Here is a 20,573-nt window from a genome sequence, read left to right as displayed (position 1 = left end):
TTATTGAAGATAAGAGTATGAGTATGCCAGTTATTTTGGGACGAGATGTTCTTAGCAAGTTTGTTATTAGACTCACTAATATAATAAAGAGATATACTAAGAAGAAACTTTTATATGTTAGAAATATTGTCAATAATCATAGCTTGAATGAAGTACATAATTTTGTAACTGATTCCGACGCACACCTCGAGATTACAAAACTAAAACACCCATTGAGGAAAAAACAATGAAAGTGATGCTGTCACTGACTCCTTAGGTAAGGTTGATTATAATAATACCACTGTCGATACAGCGGTGGACGTACCTGGGGGCCTACTCTGTATTGCGATGCGAAAGCAAAAATACGCGAAATCGCAAAATCGGTACTCTGTATCTTGACATTCGCATGCATATTTTGACTTTCGCATTCACATTTTGCCCATTCGCAATTTTTCTCCCTTTTCGCATTGCCGGCACTCTGTATTGCGAAAGCGAATGTCAAACAGCATTCATTTTCGCATTTTTCTTGCTACAAGTAATAGGCATTCGCATTGTACAAATATGTAAGTATTAATTGATGATTTTATAAATTGATATCTTTATATTCATTGTACATTCTTTTTAAAATATATAGGACAACTCAAAAAACAAAACAAACACAAAAGCAACAATTCGAACTCCTAGTGGACTTCATGGCAATACACCCAGATTTGGCCAAAGGGTTACTTAAAACACCCAACGCGAAAACAATGGCCAATAATTTGTGGAAACAAGTAACTCGCCAACTAAATGCAGCTGGACCACCGATGCGTGATATCACCGGCTGGAAAAAAGTAGGTTGGGTGATATATGTGTACTTTTAATTCTATAATGGGATTGATAAAATTTATAGGTTTGGGCTGACTACAAAGTCCATTTGAAGGTCAAAATGCGTCGCAATAAAACCAATATTGCTGGTACGGGGGGCGGCCCATCTGTTTACTCCGCACTCACGCCATTGGAACAGCAAGCTAGCGATTTGCTGTCGATGGACCAAGCAGTCGACGGGATAGCTGGCACGCGGGAGTTTGGTGCGCGGCAGGCTATGACGGAAGTACCAAGTGAAATTTTGGAACCTGCTTTTAATAACGACAGCGATTCGGTTGAAATGAGTGAAGAGGAGAACGAGCAACCTTTCTTGCTACAACAACAACAGGAACCTTGCTGCAGCCGATCGGTACTTACTCCACGCAAGAAGCAGAGTCTATTGGAAAGGCAAGTAGACAACCAAATTGAATACCAAAGCAACTCAGTAAAAGTGCTAAATGAGATTAATGACAATTTGAAAAACATTGCCAGAACGATGAGAATTACATTAAAAATAAAAAATAAAAAGTTAAAGTTCGCCAAAGAACAATTTGTCCATAAACAAAGAATGGACCGTGAAAATTTAAGAATCAAATTAAACAAATTAGAAATTAAAAAACAAATGTTGGATGTGGAGTTACAGACCAACAAAGCAATATCCAGAAAGTAGTAACAGATACACAAAATTTTTTTTTTAAAGATATGTAGACACATAATTTATGTACTACAAGTGGCTTAGTTTTTGTAATGAAATTTCCTTTTTATTTTCTATTTATTTACGTATGTACCTGCACATACACATTGCATTACCGAAGTATAGTTTGGTGCACTTTTCAGTATGTATGTTATTTAGATACAATTAGTATTAATTTTTATATATATACACACTTTGTAACCCTTACTTAAATAAAAGACTGAAAACTTGAATTTAAATAATACTGAATTATATTTAGTAGTTTAAGTTGTAGGCCTTAGCAGCCGTAAAAATACATAAATAAATAACGTTAAATTTAAACCACTTTTTTATAAAGCATTTCTATTGGAAATCATGTCATTTTTTATTTGGTCTCTGATACAACTAGCAATATTTCCCATTCTATAATTTTCCACGTTTTCTGCATTTATTACGTTCACTTCTTCCGGTTCAATTTCTGAACTGGGAAGATTTTCAACTTTGAACATTATACAAATATTGTGCAGGGCACAACAAACATTTAGTATTTGCACCACTTTTGCTGGAGCATAATGCAATTCTCTTGAGGCCAAAAGGCAGCGAAATCGACCTTTCAAAACACCAAAAACTCTCAATGAGAGACCTTCCCTTTGAATGTTTTTGATTGAAAAAATTCTCGTCAGAATCCTCCGCAGAATTCCTGTATGGGGTAAGAAGCCATGGTTCCAACGGATATCCTGAGTCACCTGCAGATAACAAAAACATAAAGGTCTTTTTAGATGAATAACATTCAGTACCATTTATTATATGTATATATATTATGTTATATATTACATAAGTAACTATGTTAATACGTGTATGCTACCATTACATTAAATCGATATATTAAAAAGCTTACCGAGAATTCGTTGGCCAGTATCTCCATTTTCATAGGCAGTCCTTAAATATTCGCGCTCAGCGGACAAGTTCCATATGTGCGAATCATGCGATGCACCTCCAAATTTACTATTGACCGCTCTTATTTGCATTTTGTGATCACATATCTAATATAGAACAAAACATGTAGGCACAATAAAAGTAATCTTATTTAATCGAAATACACTTACGATCATTGCATTTATGCTGTGCTTAAGCTTTCGGTTAAAAAATAGATGTTCGTCTTTTGATGGCCTTATCATTTGAATGTGCGTTCCGTCTACAGCTCCGATCACACCCGGAATTCCGCATTTAGCATAAAACCTACGGTTGGCATCCTGTTTTTCGCGATTGCTCATTGAAAAAGTAATATGCTTTGGACACAATATAGTTTCAATTGCACTGCAAACTTCCAAAATACAACTCGAAACGGTTTGCTGTGCTAATCCCGCGTGACGGTCTTGGTCAATCAAGTGTTGGTATGCACCCTGACCAAGAAACTTCAACGTTGTAGAAACTTTTATTATTTCAGGAACTGCCGTTGCTCTACGTGGGGTTTTCAACTCACTTTTAATGCTATTTAGCACATACAAAAATGCTTCTTTATTAAGCCGAAAATTCTGCACAAAACTAATTAATAGAACATAAAGCAATAGTATATGTATGAGTAATTTTGTAACGTTTAAATTACCTTTGATCGCTGAGACTCATAATGTTGGAGTTGTCCCTTATAATCCTCCTATCAATTCTTTCTTCATTTAAATCGTCCCATAATGCTACAGAATCCATTTTTTAATTTGTTGAACAAAAATTAATCTTTAGCCGAAATTGTAATCGCCTTGTTTGTTTTGTTCTCTTTCTTTGACTTTGGTCAGTGATGCATACTCAAGCAAAAAATTAGCGAAAAATAAAAAAGCGACACTGTTAGCAATGCGATAGCGCTACAGAGTTCCAATTACCTTTCGCATCGCAATTTATTTTCGCATCGCACTGCCTTTCGCATCGCAATACAGAGTAGGCCCCCTGATACTTTTTGCATGGACATCCCGGAAGATGAAAAGAATATAGACATAGATACTTAACTAACCAAATACCAGCAAAAAGATTGTAAAGTGGCATTTCGATGCCGGTATTAATAGTTATGCTATCGCTTGCATAATTAATAATGCAATTAATTAATTTCAAAAAGTCATTGTCGAGTATTCCGTCTGAAGGTATATTGAAATCGTTGTTAACTACATGTAAAGTATGCGGTATTAAAAATGTATATGCAATTAAGTTGGTTTTTAAGGTTCCTAAAGTTGAAATTGTTTCTGCTGTTGCGCCTGTTATATTAATAATTTCATTACTATTAAAGTTAAAATTTTGATATAAACTTGAAATTTTGATTAAATAAATATCTGCTTGAGAATCTACTAGGAAAGTACATGGTTTGAAGGAATCGCTACATTGAAACTGAATAAAATCTGAATAATTAAGGTTCAAGCAGTAGATGGATTTTAATATTTTTGAAGAAGATTCGTTTAATTGTCTAAATCGTGATCCCGATCCCCCAGTGTTCGCTCCTGACTATCGATTTGATATCGAAAACTTAACATTATGTTATCGAAAAGCTATCGATTACTTAACGAAAAGTTATCAATTTATTGTCGAAAAGCTATCGACTTGTTATCGGAGGTTTACCAAATTGTATGGCTCTTAGGAAATGTGCCTGAGAAAAAAATGGATGAAATTGGTCAAGAACCACGCCCACATTTATATAAAAGATATTTTAGAGGATAGTACACTACTATAGTAGGCAGTATTTTGCAAAAATGTCAATGTTAAATTTGAAAAATTTTATGTTTTGAGACTCGGTGTGGGGTCGCTCCTAAAATTATGCAGGATATTTAATACCCGCCCCCACTTGTATATAAAAGGATAGTTTAATACGGTCTTGGACAAATTTATATGCGGAGACTAGTTTTATATCAATGCCATTTGACTCCCAAAGTGTAAGAAACTACAATTCTGAAATTGGGCGTGGCACCGCCCCTTTTGTCACAAAAAAAATATCAAATTTTTCGCCAGCAATAACTCAAAGAGGAATAAACCTACTATGCGCGTACATTGGCATTACTTCGCGAATTTGAACGTCTATTATTATTATTATTAGTAGCATTATTGCTACTACTACTAGGCTGATTGTTCTACTAGTGCTATGTCTATCATTATTACTTATATTAGAATTATTGTACCTGTAATTATTATTGTTGTAGTTATTTCTGTTGTTATTGTTGAATCTTGCATTTGGATTGTTGTACCTATTATTGAAATTATTACCTCTATAATTTCCTCGAAGACTATTTTGCCAATTACCACGAGAACGAAATGCTAGTACTTGTCTTTATTTTACCTCATTATTACGTTCAACTATCATTTTTGCAAATACGTCTTTTGAATCACTGAAGGCAGTAAAAGCCAGGATGGATTTGACTAATTTTGAACGATCCCCTGCAAAAATTGTTGGATTACGTGTTCCATTTTCTTCATGTTGGAGTACTCTAACAATACTCCTTTGCAATGCGTTTGCTGACCACCATCAGCCGACTATTGCTCGTTTTTTAACGACAGTGATCACGACACGATGACGATCGAACAGAGTTGCCAAAAGTAAAATATTGCATGCAAATAACTAATAATAAAATTTTACTTTGCAAATCTGATAAAATGCGACAGTGCACTGGTTTTATGTATACATACTAACGTATGTATAGAGAAATATGAGTTTCTTTATTCACGCAAATGCTAAATAACATAAGAATATTCGTAGCATAAAATATAAAAGTTGTATTGCCCCTCTTCATTTACTTTCATTTTAAATTAAATTCACCTCGATAATTCTTTCCGACACAATTCCTCTTTAGTACTTTGGTATATGATACTCTGTGGGTACTCCATGGAGTACTACAGTGAAAGTACTTTGGAAAGTACCCTCACGTATGTACTCTATGGAATATTCACAAACAAAGCGAGAGTGGGTTCACCTACTCCTCTCCTAGGACATCCCAATGCTAATTGGAGCACATTTTTTGTATGAATACAGATTAGATTTGGAATAGTCCTATACTCCCAAAGGAGTATTCCTTACATTATTTATAGAGTACTCGCGTTTTTTGAAGGGGAGTGTTTAACCTACACACATGCACTGTTTGCTCTACGGCCATTTCATGTGCCTTGGCTTGTGTCATACCTTCAGTAATCAAAGAACGTTCCAATGCGTCGGATAGTTCTTCAACGCGCTTAGCAAAGTCCGAGTAGTTATTATTGATGGCATGCAAGGGCGCGATTTTACCAGAAACAACTTTTGAGTTGTCCGGTTTATTCTATTTCTCAATTTATGTCATCAACTGAGTTTATCTCGGTTGGCAATGCTTCGCGTGATTTTCCGTCAAGTTTGGATTTCAAAAATGCAATAAAAGTGCTATTTAAGTTTTCATCTGAGAATACTTCAATTAATTTTATTTTGTCGATAAAATATTCTAATGCCAGCGGATCGCCGCTGTAGTTTTCCCTAATAATTGGGGCGCAACTGGTAATGAACAACTTTTTCTGTTCTGAGGTTGCCATGATTGAAATATTGTTATTCGATTGTAAATCTGAAGAATTATTTGTCGAAGGCAAATTAGAAGAATTCGAAGTAGAATGAGAATTGGAAAAGTCAGCTTCTGACTGAAAATTGGAAGTGCTAGTTAGTAGGTTGTCTGAATTATTAGACGAATCTGCTGAAGGCTGAGTGTTTATAATATTAGTTACTGACTGAAAATTTGAATTATTATTTTCTGCGATATCTGAGTCATTAAATCCTAAAAAATCTTCTTGACGAGCTAGTGAACCTTCCTTTAGAGCTTGATTTATCGCTGGAATTGCCCTCAGAATCAGACATGTGTTTGAAACAGGGTAATTTTATTGAAAATTATTTTAGAAGAAAGAATTTTGTAAATCAGGTAAATATTTTATAAATGCGAGTATTATTTGTAAATCCGGTTTATACCGTCTATACCATTTTTTTTTGTGACTATACGGTAGTGTTTACGGCCAACTGCTTTATATCGGAATTATAGAAAAGGTACTTTGTCTCATGGACGCACCGCTGTATATCAAAAAAATCTTCTATTATATCACGGACTTTTAATAAGATTTCAAAACTGTTTCTCCAATTTCTATAGCAACCGAGAAAATGTTTTAATTTTCCATATCAAAGTCACTTATTTTATATATAAATGCAAACATTTCTTTTAATGGCATATCAGAAAATTAGGGGAGCTCAGGATTTTGTGCCAATGGTCATTGTGGTTACAAACTGGTGTAGTACTGTTACACGAAATGCGAAAAATTTATATGGCTATGCATTAGCAGAATCAAAACCGCAACTGCACAAAACTCAGAACTGCCCTAATGTAATTTTAATTACTTAAATTTTTATTTATTTTTTTTTCGTGTTTACAAAATATGTCACATTCCAGCAGTAATTTCTCAAAAATGTAGTTTTTTTTTGTTTTTTTTTTTTATAAGAGACCAAGAAAATTTGCTGTGATAAACGATAAATTCAGTAAATTCAATTTTAATACATATTAATTTAAATTTAATTTAAATCTTTATAAGTATTTAAGCTGTGCATTTTAAATTGTAAATGTTTACAAAAATTACGAAAACTATCTTCCAACTTTTTCTGACTTGGAAATTTCTAAAACTTGGAAATGGCAATAATTTAATTAAGTACAAAAATTCATTATTTAAAAAGCATTAGAAATTATTTGCAGGAAACTGTAGGAAAAGCTTTATTTTAGCAAAAAAAAAAATTTTTCAAGAGAACGAGAAATTCAATATTAAATTTTTAATATATTTTGATTTTTTCCAAAAGCATTTTGTATTGAGGGTAAATGTACAAATAGAAAAGTTTATCGCTTTGAGAAGCATGCGAAAAATATGTATAAAAAAATCTTTATTTTAGCAAACAATTTTTTTTTCGCTTGCGATTAAAATAAGATATGTTTTTAAAATAGAATACATACTTTGCATTAACTTCACTTTGCCAGTTGTGTAGGTGTAAGATGTGCTGAGTGCTGGTTAAGAATTTCGTTGATAGATCTGGTGTGGAAAGCTCCTTCTCCTAGTTCTCGTGGTTCATCTTCCAATTCATATGTTCACCATTACCTTGCCTTTGATTGTAACATAGCTGTTGCATAGTGTCCACGCTGTTCGCAGCGCGATGCTAATACTGCCTTTAATTTCCATGACACAATATTTATTTTATTTGATTTATATTGTTCGCAGGCTAAATTATTCATAATGAGCGTAGTTTGACGCACCCATAACCTAACATTAGCATCGATTTTTGAATCACATTGTAATTGTAATCTTGCACGCAATTAAAGTGCAAATGCATAGGCTTTATAACAAATGCTGTATGTCGCAAAATGTGTATATGAAAATGTTTTGATCATAAGTAGGAAATCAGCACGTGGCTCACCAACTAATCATTTCAATTCTTTTAGTGCGTTTTCCGGTTCGATGGTATCTGCTGTCGCAATTTGTGCCATTTGCCGATGAACAAAATTTAATGCTCTTGTAAATGTATCATACGGCGAAGCATTTATAAATTTAATACCATATTTTGGTCACGGTCGCCATCTAAAGTGGCATTTCGATGCAACTTATTTTTGGGCTCGCAGCCACACGCACGCACACACACAACAATAAAAATACTCTTTTCTTTGCATAATTTGATTTGCATTTTATTAGGTTTATGTTTGTTTCGTTTAATTTTTAATTTCCAATACATGTGTAGTTTTCGTTTGTTTATATATATAACTATTTTTAAACTTGTACACGTTAACTTAACTTTTAGTCTTTTAATTTCTGTTCACAACTTTTATTTCTTTTACGTTTCATTTTTCGCGTGTTCGTGTCGTGCCGGCTCAATCCAAAACTGAAAACTAAACTTAACTGCGCTTTCAGCAGCAACCATATCGGTATGCATTTTTGCGCATTACGGGAAAATCGTATGATGCGATGGGGTGATAGATTCGAGTAACGGGAGATTCAACCAATGGGGTTGAATCTCCGCGTCATTCGACTCTAACATTTTAAGTGATGCCAAGTGTTAATATGAGCGTTGCATCTTTTTATATATTAGAGGGGGAGTTGCCAGATTTAAATGCAGTGACCCAATTTGACATTACAAGATTTAGAGAAACTTATAGAGAATACGTATCTCAACCCTGATATTAGACAAGAACCTTATAAATACGAAGTGAAGAAACATCTGACGACCTGTACCTTTTCATTGTGCGCCGCGTAGACTTTCCTATTCCGAGAGAAATCAAGTTCAAACCATCATTGATGAACTTTGTCGAGATGGAATCATAAGACCTAGTGATTCACCATACGCATCAGCAATAGTGCTAGTTAAGAAGAAAAATGGTAAAGTCCGCATGGGCGTGGACTATAGGGCATTGAATAAAATTACGGTCAGGGACAATTACCCATTGCCTCTTATAGATGACTGTATAGAATACTTGGAAAATAAGAACTACTTTTCGGTTTTAGATTTGAAAAGTGGTTTCCACCAAGTGCAAATGGCTTCCGAATCCGTTCCCTTGACTGCTTTCGTAACGCCTCACGGCCAATATGAATACTTGAAAATACCGTTTAGGCTGAAAAATGCTCCTTCCGTATTTCAAGATTTATCAATAATATTTTTAGGGATTTGATCGAAACTATATATAGATTATAATTTACATGGGTGACATCATTATAGCGACTCAGGATTCTGAGGAGCACAAGGCCCTTCTTAGGTTAATATTAGAAAGACTTACCCTGCGAGCGCTGAAGCTCAATCTCTGGAAATGTAGGTTCGGATATGACGAGATAGATTATTTAGGATACATCGTATCACGATCAGGAATACTGCCAATTGGTTCTCATATTAAAAGTACCCATCATTTCCCTGTTCCGACAAATGCTAAACAGTTACAGTCCTGTATCGGACTTTTCTCGTATTTCCTCAATTTTGTGCCGTCCTTCTCCCAAATAGCCAAGCCTTTGCAGAATCTACTCCGTAGAAACTCTCCTTTTGACTTTGCTATAAAATTCCTTGACGCCTTTAATGAACTTAAATCCAGATTAACTAAAAGTCGTGTATTGTCTATATTTAATCCGACGAAGGAAACCGAACTTCACTGCGACGCTAGCAGCAGGATTTGGTGCATTATTAGTGCAACGTCAAGACGATAAGAGAGTCCATCCAGTTTCGTACTTCTCTAAAACGGCTACTCCAGCCGAATCAAAGTATCACAGCTTTGAGCTTGAGACTTTGTCCATCATATACGCGCTTAGAAGGTTTAGGACCTATTTAGAGGGTATACCTTTTATAATAATTACTGATTGTAACTCTCTCACAATGACGCTTGAGAGAAAACAACCCTCGAGCTCGAAAATTACATATGATTTGGTGCATTATTAGTGCAACGTCAAGACGATAAGAGAGTCCATCCAGTTTCGTACTTATCTAAAACGGCTACTCCAGCCGAATCAAAGTATCACAGCTTTGAGATTGAGACTTTGTCCATCATATACGCGCTTAGAAGGTTTAGGACCTATTTAGAGGGTATACCTTTTATAATCATTACTGATTGTAACTCTCTCACAATGACGCTTGAGAGAAAACAACTTAACCCTCGAGCTCGAAAATTACAACTACAAAATAAAACATAGAAGAGGGATAGCCATGCCACATGTTGACGCCCTTAGTAGAACGCAAATTGCCCAAGTTGTGAACACCGATGATGTTGAGTTCCAAATAGAGGTTTCCCAGGAACGAAAGAATTAAGTTACATCCGGGCCAGTTAGAACATTCAGAGAGTGAAGAATATAGCTTTGTAGATGGGGTTGTTTATAGGAAGGGTCGAGACAAAAGGATTGCTCTATACGTGCCCAGGGAAATGGAAGAGAACGTGATAGGTTGATACACGAAAAATTAGGGCATCTATCTGTGGAGAAGACGGTAGACAAGCTGAAGTTGTACTACTGGTTTCCAAGCATGCGACCAAAAGTTGAAAAATTTGTTAGAAATTGCCTGAAGTGCATAATGTATGCGACTCCACTGCGCACTAAAGTAAGGGTTTGCATCCGATCCCCAAAGCCTCACTATCATTCGACACTATTCATATAGACCACCTTGGACCACTGCCGTCACTTAGGTCCAAAAGAAAGGATATCTTAGTCGTCATCGACGCGTTTACCAAATACGTTAAACTATATCCAACCAATTCGACTAGCACCCGAGAGGTCATCGCTGCCCTTGATAAGTATTTCAATTATTATACTAGGCCTAGACGAATCATTAGCGACAGAGGCACATGCTTTACATCCCTTGAGTTCAGTCCGTTCTTGACAAAACGGAATATTTCCCATGTTAAACTGGCCGTGGCGTTTCCCCAAGCGAATGGACAGGTGGAAAGGGTAAACAGAATACTTAAGAGCAGGTTAGGAAAGTTGACTGATCCTATTACCCACGACGACTGGGTTAAGAAATTACTAGAGGCCGAGTATGCTATTAACAATTCTATGCATAACACTTGTCGAGATACCCCGAGCAGACTCTTGTTCGGAGTTGAGCACCGAAGGATCATTATTGACGAATTCACGGAATATTTCCAAGACATGGTGAATCCCGACGCAGGGAGAGACTTAGGTCGCATCTGCAAGGATACATCTGCTTCAATTGCCGCCAGACAGGTCCGCGAGGTTCGCTAAACATGGTATCCAAAGTAAGACGTATAATGTGGGGGATTTTGTTGTAATAAGAAATGCTGACAATAGTGCCGGAAGTAACAAAAAGTTCGTGCCCCCATATAAGAAACCCTATGTGGTACACAAAGTGTTAGGGAATGACAGGTACGTCGTACGCAATATTGACAATTGCCAGCTTACTCAACTACCCTATGACGGAGTTATTAAAGAAGAATGAAGAAGTGGTGTCAACAACCGCCGGTATGCGATGAGAATACAGAACAGGATCCACTAGAAATTTGTTAGGACTGCCTTTCAGTAATTTGATCGAGGCCGATCATGTGTCAGGTTTGGCCGAGTTGTAAACGCACTATTATTGTAACATTGTGTCGTGAACGTGCTATTATGTACAGATTAGGAAAAGCAGAATACAACTGTGATCTATGTTTAAATATAAGGAAAATGCAACTATGTACGAATAAAAGAAAAGAAATAAAGAAGAAGAAGGAGAAGACGAACTTCCGGTTCGCCATTATTATTCTATTCGGTGAGAACTAAAAGTGTGTTTTCTTTAATCAGCTTTGATCCTTTAAGGTATAAAACTAATCTATTCAGATTTGCAATATGTACAGGCTATATAAGTACGTTAACGTCTATTTATAGGTGTGCCCTTTCTGAAACTTTCGAAGCTCAGTGATGATGCCCAATTTTTCCTACGCTGGTGTGTTGTTCAACATCAGTTTGCAGAGCCATATGAGCTTTGTAAGCATAATATCGGAAGCCCCAATTCGTGCTATCAAAGTCGATTTACAGGTGATATTGAGCCTTTGGTCTTAGCTTGTTAGGGCTTTATATTTGGTACTGAAAAGGAGGAGGGATAGTTGTCGCAGTTTTCTTATAATTTGAGCAAATGTATGTACTTCTTTCACCCACAGCTGGAATATTTGGAATATTGGTATGCGCACATCGTCAAAATCAAATTACCTAGAATGAGAAAGAAACTAATATCAGTAAGGATAGATTAAAGTTTTTAATATATGTAACCCGAAAATTGTTCTATAAATAGGGCTCCACAAATAGCTCTTTTCTGAGAGGCCAAAGGCACAAGGGACTCAAAGAGATTTCAGATAAACAGAATCGGGGGTACCCGAAGATAATTCGCTGTTGCATTTATAGAGAACACAAAATTATAACAAGGGATAACTGATTTATGTTACGAAGTAAATTAGACGTGCTACAAAAACAAATAAATGCAGATGACTGTTTAATCCATTACCCGAAGTTATTGTATGGATGTGCAATATGAAAAGGGCAAAGTACTGCTAAATTGCTTTCCCCGAGTAACCCAGGAACGAATTGATATGACTACCACTATCCTTTTAGCAGCAGGGTCGAGAACCAGTTCCCTGTTGGGCAGGAAAATAAAAGTTTGGTTGTCTCCAAGTTGATCATATGATATTACAGAATATACTCGTTTGCTGCATCTGACCAGCACATCTAATTTTCCCAGATTTTCTGGGCTCAGAAAGGGTATCCTCCTGAATGGTGCATTTGTTGCACCCTGCTGCCTCGCCGCTCACCCAACCAGGCACTACGGAACTTGCCTTGGGACACCCAAAGCACACTCACACTTCTCATGGCCCCAGCGGTTTGGGGGCAGTGAATATACCCGCGGCAGGTATGCCTGTCATAAGAGGCGACTAACATACCGCAAGGATTCAAAGGCTGCTAGCGCAATTCATAGCTTCCCTATTCCTGTTTCTTTAGTAGACGAGCCTCTGGTAACCCCAGGTTCCTCATGGAACTAGGGGGTGGGGCGGGATGGCCTACAAAGTTCAATGTCGCCATGTTAAATCGTTCTCGAGATGGTTGGGTCTTGCATCTCAATGGTGCTTGTTACCGAAACGGACTAGATCTATAGCTGGCAAAGGATCATCAACAATGATAAAACTTGAACCTTCTAGATTATCCCACCCTAGGTTATCCAACTAAATCCAGGCGGCAGGCGACGGGGCTCGCACATTACCATTATATTGCGTCTCCCATTACCATCATCGACAAAGAGGTTGAAAAAGTCGTCAAATTTGCTAACCCTTCTAAAAAATATTGGCTAAAGGGGATCCAGTTACCTGTCGACTGTTGTTGGTGTTGTGGTGCTGAAGTACCTTCCGATATTAAAATACGTTGATTAGTGCAATCTCCACGTAGTGAGCTCACGGCGACGCACGTGTCTAGTGCCACGATTACGCAAATCAGCGAGTTGTAACTATTACATCTGAAGCGCGTAAGTTACAGTCATAGCTGAGATCGCTTACATAACCTGTTGGCTCTAAAGTAAAAACCAAAACAAAATATAAGAATCAGTGCTTAACATATTTAAAGTAAGTTCTTACAACAACCTGATCGATGGGTACATCCCCATGTAGGTAGTGTGGTGTTCCACCTTGTATACAGCAGTAACATTATTTACATAAACATTGCCTGGTATTTGTGCTGGCATCGATATAGCATACATTGGTCCAGTTTGATATACACCAGGTCAGGCAGTGCTTCGGTTGTTTCAATATGTAATGGGCTGCTCCGACTCTTGGGACGGCTGTATAATTAAGGGGCGGGTGCAATGCATTACTAGTCTGTTGCGTGACCAAATTATTGCTGTTGGTTGAACATAGCGAAAAAGCAATCAGCCAAGCGAACCCTCTTGAATATCGCTAATGACGGCTCGGAAAATGTAAAGTTATCACGTCCTGGAACATGGAGGAATTAAGAGAGAGAAGATCACATTCTCTCAACTCCCGAGGTATGATATCCTCAGGCAGGTAGTTTTTGTTCTTATGAATGCGTGTTCTTTACTCTAGAAGACCTTATTATTATGATTTCTTCCTTTACTACAACAATCACAACAATTTTGTAGGCAGCTAAATTGCTTTCATTTCGAATTCAAAACTCATTGCGAGCATAATACGGTGGTATGGTCTAGAAGGTTGTTGTTGTTGTTGTTGTAGCAATAAGGTTACTCCCAGAAGGCTATAGGGAGTGTTATCGATGTGATGGCCTTTGCAGGATACAACACAGCACCATTAAGGTACTAGCCCGACCATCTCGGGAACGGTTTATATGGTCACGTTAAACTTTCAGGCCATCCCTCCCTCCCCATCCCCATGTTCCATGAGGAGCTTTGTATGTGTTTTTAAGCGGCGATTAAATGTATGAAAATATTTATTTGAAGCAATTTTAAGTTAATAATTTATTTAATAATATGGGAAAAATTTAAACAACGTGACATTAGGACGCACAAGGCGACAGCTGTTTGGATTATAACTTGTAAATCTCTTCCAAGTCTTTTCTCCGGGGAGTGGGATTTGAACCCGCACTCCTACGATGATTAAAGTGTTACAAACGCATTCAGCCACGTCATGCTTTAGTTGTTGTAAACCTTATCCCAATTGCCTTCTTTGCATATTTTCTTTATTCATAGTCCATACTTCGTATGGCATCACATGGTAAAGTTATGCGTTGCTAAGGCTGTTTTTCAAAGAAACTAGGTGTTGTTGCTTTTGTTCTATTATTTATAGAACTACAACGAAGTAACCAATGTTGCCTATTTGTATGAGTTTTTGAGCGGGGATTACCCTTATTGCTTTAAATGTATGAAAACATTTATTTGAAACAATTTTTAGTTAATAATTTATTTAATAATTTGGGAAAAATTTAAACAACGTGACATCAGTAGTGGAATTCACTAACTTTTTTAACAATATTTGCCATCGCTTTATTTGCGAATCGATAACTATAACGACTTCGTTATTCAGTAATTATTTTGTATCGATATTCGTTAATCGACGATCAGCTGTGTTGTTAAATAAACGGCAAGTGAATTGGCTGCGTTAAAAATCACGAAATTTACATATCTGCCAATTTTAGTTAAAAAAGAAAATCGGAACTTTAATTAAAAACTTTCAAACACGAAAAGTTGCTTTATTTATAAATCAAATGGCTTTTGAATACTTGGCGTACATTTTATCACCAGATGAAGAGTTACTGAGTCCATAGCCAGTGGACAGACGCCTTCTTAGAGAAGTAGATAACCTATTCCACCTGAATGCAACGGAGTTTCGAAAGCCGTGCCGACTAACCCCAGACTTGGCTCATGATATTATTTCTCAACTTTATGGTCAATTAAGGGGTATAAGAATAACTGCGATATCAACAGAAAAACAGGTAAATCATGGAATTTCATATAATTTTCAATTGAACACTATTATAAAAATTTCAGGTTCTAACTGCTTTACGCTTCTTCGCAACTGGTTGTTATCAACGGCCCGTTGGAGAACAATGGGGCATATCAATGAGCCAGTCGACTGTAAGTCGCTGTATACATCGCGTAACAAATGCTATCAACCATTCTTTTTTTCGATAAAGTAAAGATTCCAATGACTCAAATAAAGCGGCAAGCTTGCGAAAGAAATTTTTTCTTCGTCACCTGCACCATTTGCGGGAGGTACTATTGGGGCTATTGATTGCACTCATGTGTCGATCATGAGCCCCAGAAATCATGAAGAGGCATATGCGAATCACCATGGATACCTTTCAATAAATGTACAAATGGTAAAAGCAATAATTCATAGAAATGTAATGTACTTTTTTGATTATAATATAATTTTATATACAGATTTGTGACCGCAACCTAAAGATATTGAATGTCAATGCTAAATTCCCGGAAGCAAGGCACGATGCATTTACTGGAGCACCTCTGCAGTACGGAGAGTGATGCAGGGAAATTTTGAAAATGGTAGCCGCAACATGTTTTTGATAGGTAAGTGTGTTTAATGCACTGAAATTTCCCAGAAAATAAAAGCGCACACAAAACTACTTGCAGGTGACTCCGGATACCCTTTAGAACCCTGGCTGATGGCTACTTTACCTAACCAACTAGAGGGGAGCCCAAAATTTCGGTACAATGAGGCATTGTGTGGCGGCCACCGTGGTGTGATGGTAGCGTGCTCCGCCTATCACACCGTATGCCCTGGGTTCAACTCCCGGGCAAAGCAACATCAAAAAAAAATTTTAGAAATAAGATTCTTCAATTAGAAGAAAATTTTTCTAAGCGGGGTCGCCCCTCGGCAGTGTCTGGCAAGCGCTCCGATTGTATTTCTGCCATGAAAAGCTCTCAGTGAAAACTCATCTGCCTTGCAGATGCCGTTCGGAGTCGGCATAAAACATGTAGGTCCCGTCCGCCCAATTTGTAGGGAACAATCAAGAGGAGCACGACGCAAATTGGAAGAGAAGTTCGGCCTTAGATCTCTTCGGAGGTTATCGCGCCTTACATTTATTTTCTTATTTTTAGGCATTGTGTAAAGCTCGAAACCCATAGAGACTTTTTGGTGTTCTCAAAGGAACATGGCGATGCCTATCACAGCAAAGGACTCTTTTGCATCATCCAGGATTTACTGGTAGACTCCAGTATAGTCCACCATCCGACTTAGCTGCTCTGCTGTGGTACGGCTTCTCCTTTGATTGCTATTTGATGACTCCATTCTATTTTAATGTGAGAAATTGGTTATGTCGAGAAATATGAAATTAATACCGCATTTACTTTTCTTTTGTTAAAATATGTAAAAACTTGCACATTTAAAAGCAGTTAGTATAAGGAATTTATTTATCTTTGGATTTCCTTTTGTGCTTTTCGCATTTTTTAGGTTTCGTTAAGCGGTGCTGCCACCTTTCTATTATTTTAAATGTCATATATTGCGAGTCGTTAAAACCAAGTTAGTGAATAGTACAATCGGTAAGGCAAGCGACAAAATCGTTAATTAAAGTCTCGACTAATCGCATCGTTATAAGTTAGTGAATTCCACTACAGGACGGACAATGCGACAGCTGTTTCGATTATAATTTGTAAATCTCTTCCAGGCCTTTTCTTCCGGGAGTGAGATTTGAACCCGCACTCGTAAGATGGTTGAAGTGTTACAAACGCATTCAGCCACGTCACGCCTTAGTTGTTGTAAATCTTATCCCAATTGCCTTCTTTGCATATTTTCTTTATTCATAGTCCATACTTCGTATGGCATCTTATAAGCATAACTTTACAAAGTATGGACTATGAATAAAGAAAATATGCAAAGAAGGCAATTGGGATAAGGTTTACAACTAAGGTATGACGTGGCTGAATGCGTTTGTAGCACTTCAACCATCTTACGAGTGCGGGTTCAAATATCACTCCCGGGAGAAAAGGCCTTGAAGAGATTTACAAAGTATAATCGAAACAGCTTCGCCTTGTCCGTCCTGATGTCAAGTTGTTTAAATTTTTCTCAAATTATTAAATAAATTATTAACTAAAAATTGCTTTAAATAAATGTTTTCATATATTTAAAGCAATAAGGGTAATCCCCGCTTAAAAACTCATAAAATTATTATTTTTTTTAAATCAGTGAGCTCTGCGAGGTCTTTTAAGCACTTCCACATTCGCTTCATATACCCATCATTATTAGGAACTCTGTCCTCCATGTACTTTTTTAATAATTAATTATTCTTTGTATATTTTTTTTATAACATAATCGTCAATGGCCAGTGTTTCTACCCAAGATATGACAGTCTAGCTTTCTTTTATGGAGAACTGTTGGCTCACGGACGGGCACACCACTTATTTCTCAGCTTGATTCGGATCCACTTCACATAGGTCAGTGATTGCATGGTTTCGGTTATAATACTGGGTGAAATTCTTAAAAATGTACACTGATGGGAAACTCATTTGTACATAATTTTATACTTTTAACATTCATGCGATGCTGTACGGTGGTGTGCAAACTGTGTTGATGAATGAGCGCTGAATGTAAAAGTCATATGTTAGTGATAAAATTTTCATCAAATGCCATGAAAGCAAAAAAGTCATTCTGCAACAGTGCGTGTGCGTTTTGAATGCTACAAGAAAACTTACGAAAATTTTATCGGAGAGTTCCTTCTTAACAGTTTTGCTTTGCAGAAACAAAATTTTAAAGATTAAACAATTTCCAGTATACACTTTAAAACTTACGGTGAAAGAATCCAGGCCCTATGCAGAGTATTGGTTTTGTTTTCAACTCCGGAACTCGACATGAAACTAAAGTCGCACATTCGTAGCATATTTAACAAGATCACGGCAATATAGTTTTCTCAACAGGTGACAGTAGTACATCTTCTCATTTTGCAAAATCTTGTTGTTGAAATGTTTCATGGTCAGAGATTCTATATTCGCTTATACTATTTTACACAGACGGCTTATTGAATAATAAAGGCAATTTTCTACATTAAGACGCTTATTGAGCTCAATCTTCCCTACAAAATTCGAATCTATTATTATTTCATTAGTAGCTAATCGAATGCCTAATGAAGTCAAAAGCACAATGCACCTCTGTTGGCAGCGTTCCGCTTCCGTTTCCGCTTCTTAGTTTTTGGTGTGTTCCTTGCTTAAAAATGTCATTTGTCAAAGCAAATGTCATTGTCTGCATGGCGGAACGATACAAGGTGGCCGCATCGAACAGCTGATTATAACCTTTTTTATTTGATTTGATACATCAACTACCGGCGCAGTGCGATTTTGACATTTGTCCATCGAATTTACAAGTACATGGAATTTTGTTTGTTTGTGGGTATGTCACCATGCTCCCACCTTGTATCGTTCCGCCATGATTGTCTGTCTCATCCTTCATACTAATCGAGCAGTTATTTCTGTGTGAAAGCAAAAAATTTACGGTTTCATTAGCAGGTGAAATGAGATTAAGTTTCTGTGTGAAAACAGTATTAGGTTTTCAACTGTAACTTTATCATTATTACTGAAAAGTAAATAAATTTTCGTCGAAGAGTACTCTGTTATTTATGTATTCAAGGAAATTCTTGGTATTATTGCCATTTGTGAAAATAAGCTTATCAGATTCCTTGAGATGTTCACTAAAAATTTCGCTTAGATATATGATAAAGTCATATTCATATTAACAGCTTTCATGCAGAGTGTACTAAATTGTACATTTTTATGCACATACTTTATAACACCACCAGTATGCCTACTGTGGGAATCCCAATAAATGCATTTGCAGGAGAGGGATATTAAGCTCCGTATCCATTATAATGCCCATTGAGCATGCTTCTATGCATAATACAACGCTTGGTTTTATTACTTCAACAAGACGCCCGAGCTCAGGTTTGTTTGCTGTTAAACTGTTAATATTAAGGTAAATGTATTAGAAAGATGTGCATCCTGCTACTTCGATTACTGTGCTGCTCAGACTTATGTTTGCAACCTCCTTGCGGTTAGTCGTTGTTGATACACAAAACATGTTCTATCCATAGTATCATGATTTTCATCAAGTCCAAGGTTAAGCTTCTTATTTGCCCCTTTACAATGACTGCATTTATTAACAGGGTCCTTATCGTATTGCGTACGTTTATGTTAGCCTATACATTTCGTGCATACTTCCTTTTCTTTACACGTCACTTGCCTTATAATGGAAACCTTTGCATTTAAAACAACATAGTATTTGCCCTGCATCGTATAATCTGCAATGCTCGAGGTCGTTTTCTCAAAGCTGTTGCTAGTTATTGTAAAACCAACAAAAAATCTCTAATTGCCAGCGACATCTCAATCGAAGGCTCTGCTCGAATTTATATACATACGTGAAAGCCTCTCGAGAGCGAGATAGTGCAATATGCAGCTCAGCTAAAGCGTCAAAAACTCTTAGCAGGACTCAAAGAAAGCGTAGATTGGTGGTTCCAATGTTCAAATACTTAACGTCTAGCAGATTGTTTTTTATTAGCGCTGTTAGACTTTGGAACTCAATTCCCGAATCAATTAAAGTAGGGCTGAATAATAGCAACTTCACAACCATTATACTGAAATACTTCGCTAATGTTAATATTTCTTCTATATTTTGACTAAAATACTCTTTCTAAAAAAATCTTTATGTCATCTAATTTCCTTGTTTCTCCTTTCATTGTTTTCTGTACCTCCACTATTCATGTGTCTAGATTAATTTGTAATAGTTATAAGATTAATTTAAGTAAATGTATATATAAAACGCATACTTTTATGTCGGTACGTAAATTTTATTTTTCTTTAAATTTTATATTGTGAACTTCCCATTTACATAAAATGTATTAGCATAAGTTTTTAATGTTAGTTGATTTACACATAAAAGACTTTAAGTTCTTAGTTGTACAAATTTGTTAAATAAATGAAAATGAAATGAAATGTTCCCAACCTCTCTCCGGCTAATACATTCGCGAAAGCTTATACATCCACTTCCAGTGCTGCATTGTAATAAAATTTTTGACCCTTTTTGACTTCATATTGCTTTACAATCTATATATTCGTTTCAAAAAGACAATAATTTTTCGTTTAGTTCTCTGTGCC

The 20,573-nt window shown here is 36.6% G+C and overlaps 2 pseudogenes; both read right to left on the bottom strand.

The window, feature by feature from the left end:
- Window positions 1-1,848: 1,848 nt before the first annotated feature.
- LOC137241601 (putative nuclease HARBI1) lies at window positions 1,849-3,416 on the bottom strand (annotated as a pseudogene).
- A 4,149-nt stretch (window positions 3,417-7,565) lies between these two features.
- Window positions 7,566-8,067, bottom strand: LOC137241600 (uncharacterized; annotated as a pseudogene).
- Between the last annotated feature and the right edge of the window lie 12,506 nt (window positions 8,068-20,573).

This window comes from Eurosta solidaginis, chromosome 2, assembly GCF_040869045.1.
Source record: "Eurosta solidaginis isolate ZX-2024a chromosome 2, ASM4086904v1, whole genome shotgun sequence".
In the NCBI taxonomy this organism is placed as follows: domain Eukaryota; kingdom Metazoa; phylum Arthropoda; class Insecta; order Diptera; family Tephritidae; genus Eurosta; species Eurosta solidaginis.
This window is presented reverse-complemented; position numbering and strand designations above follow the sequence as displayed.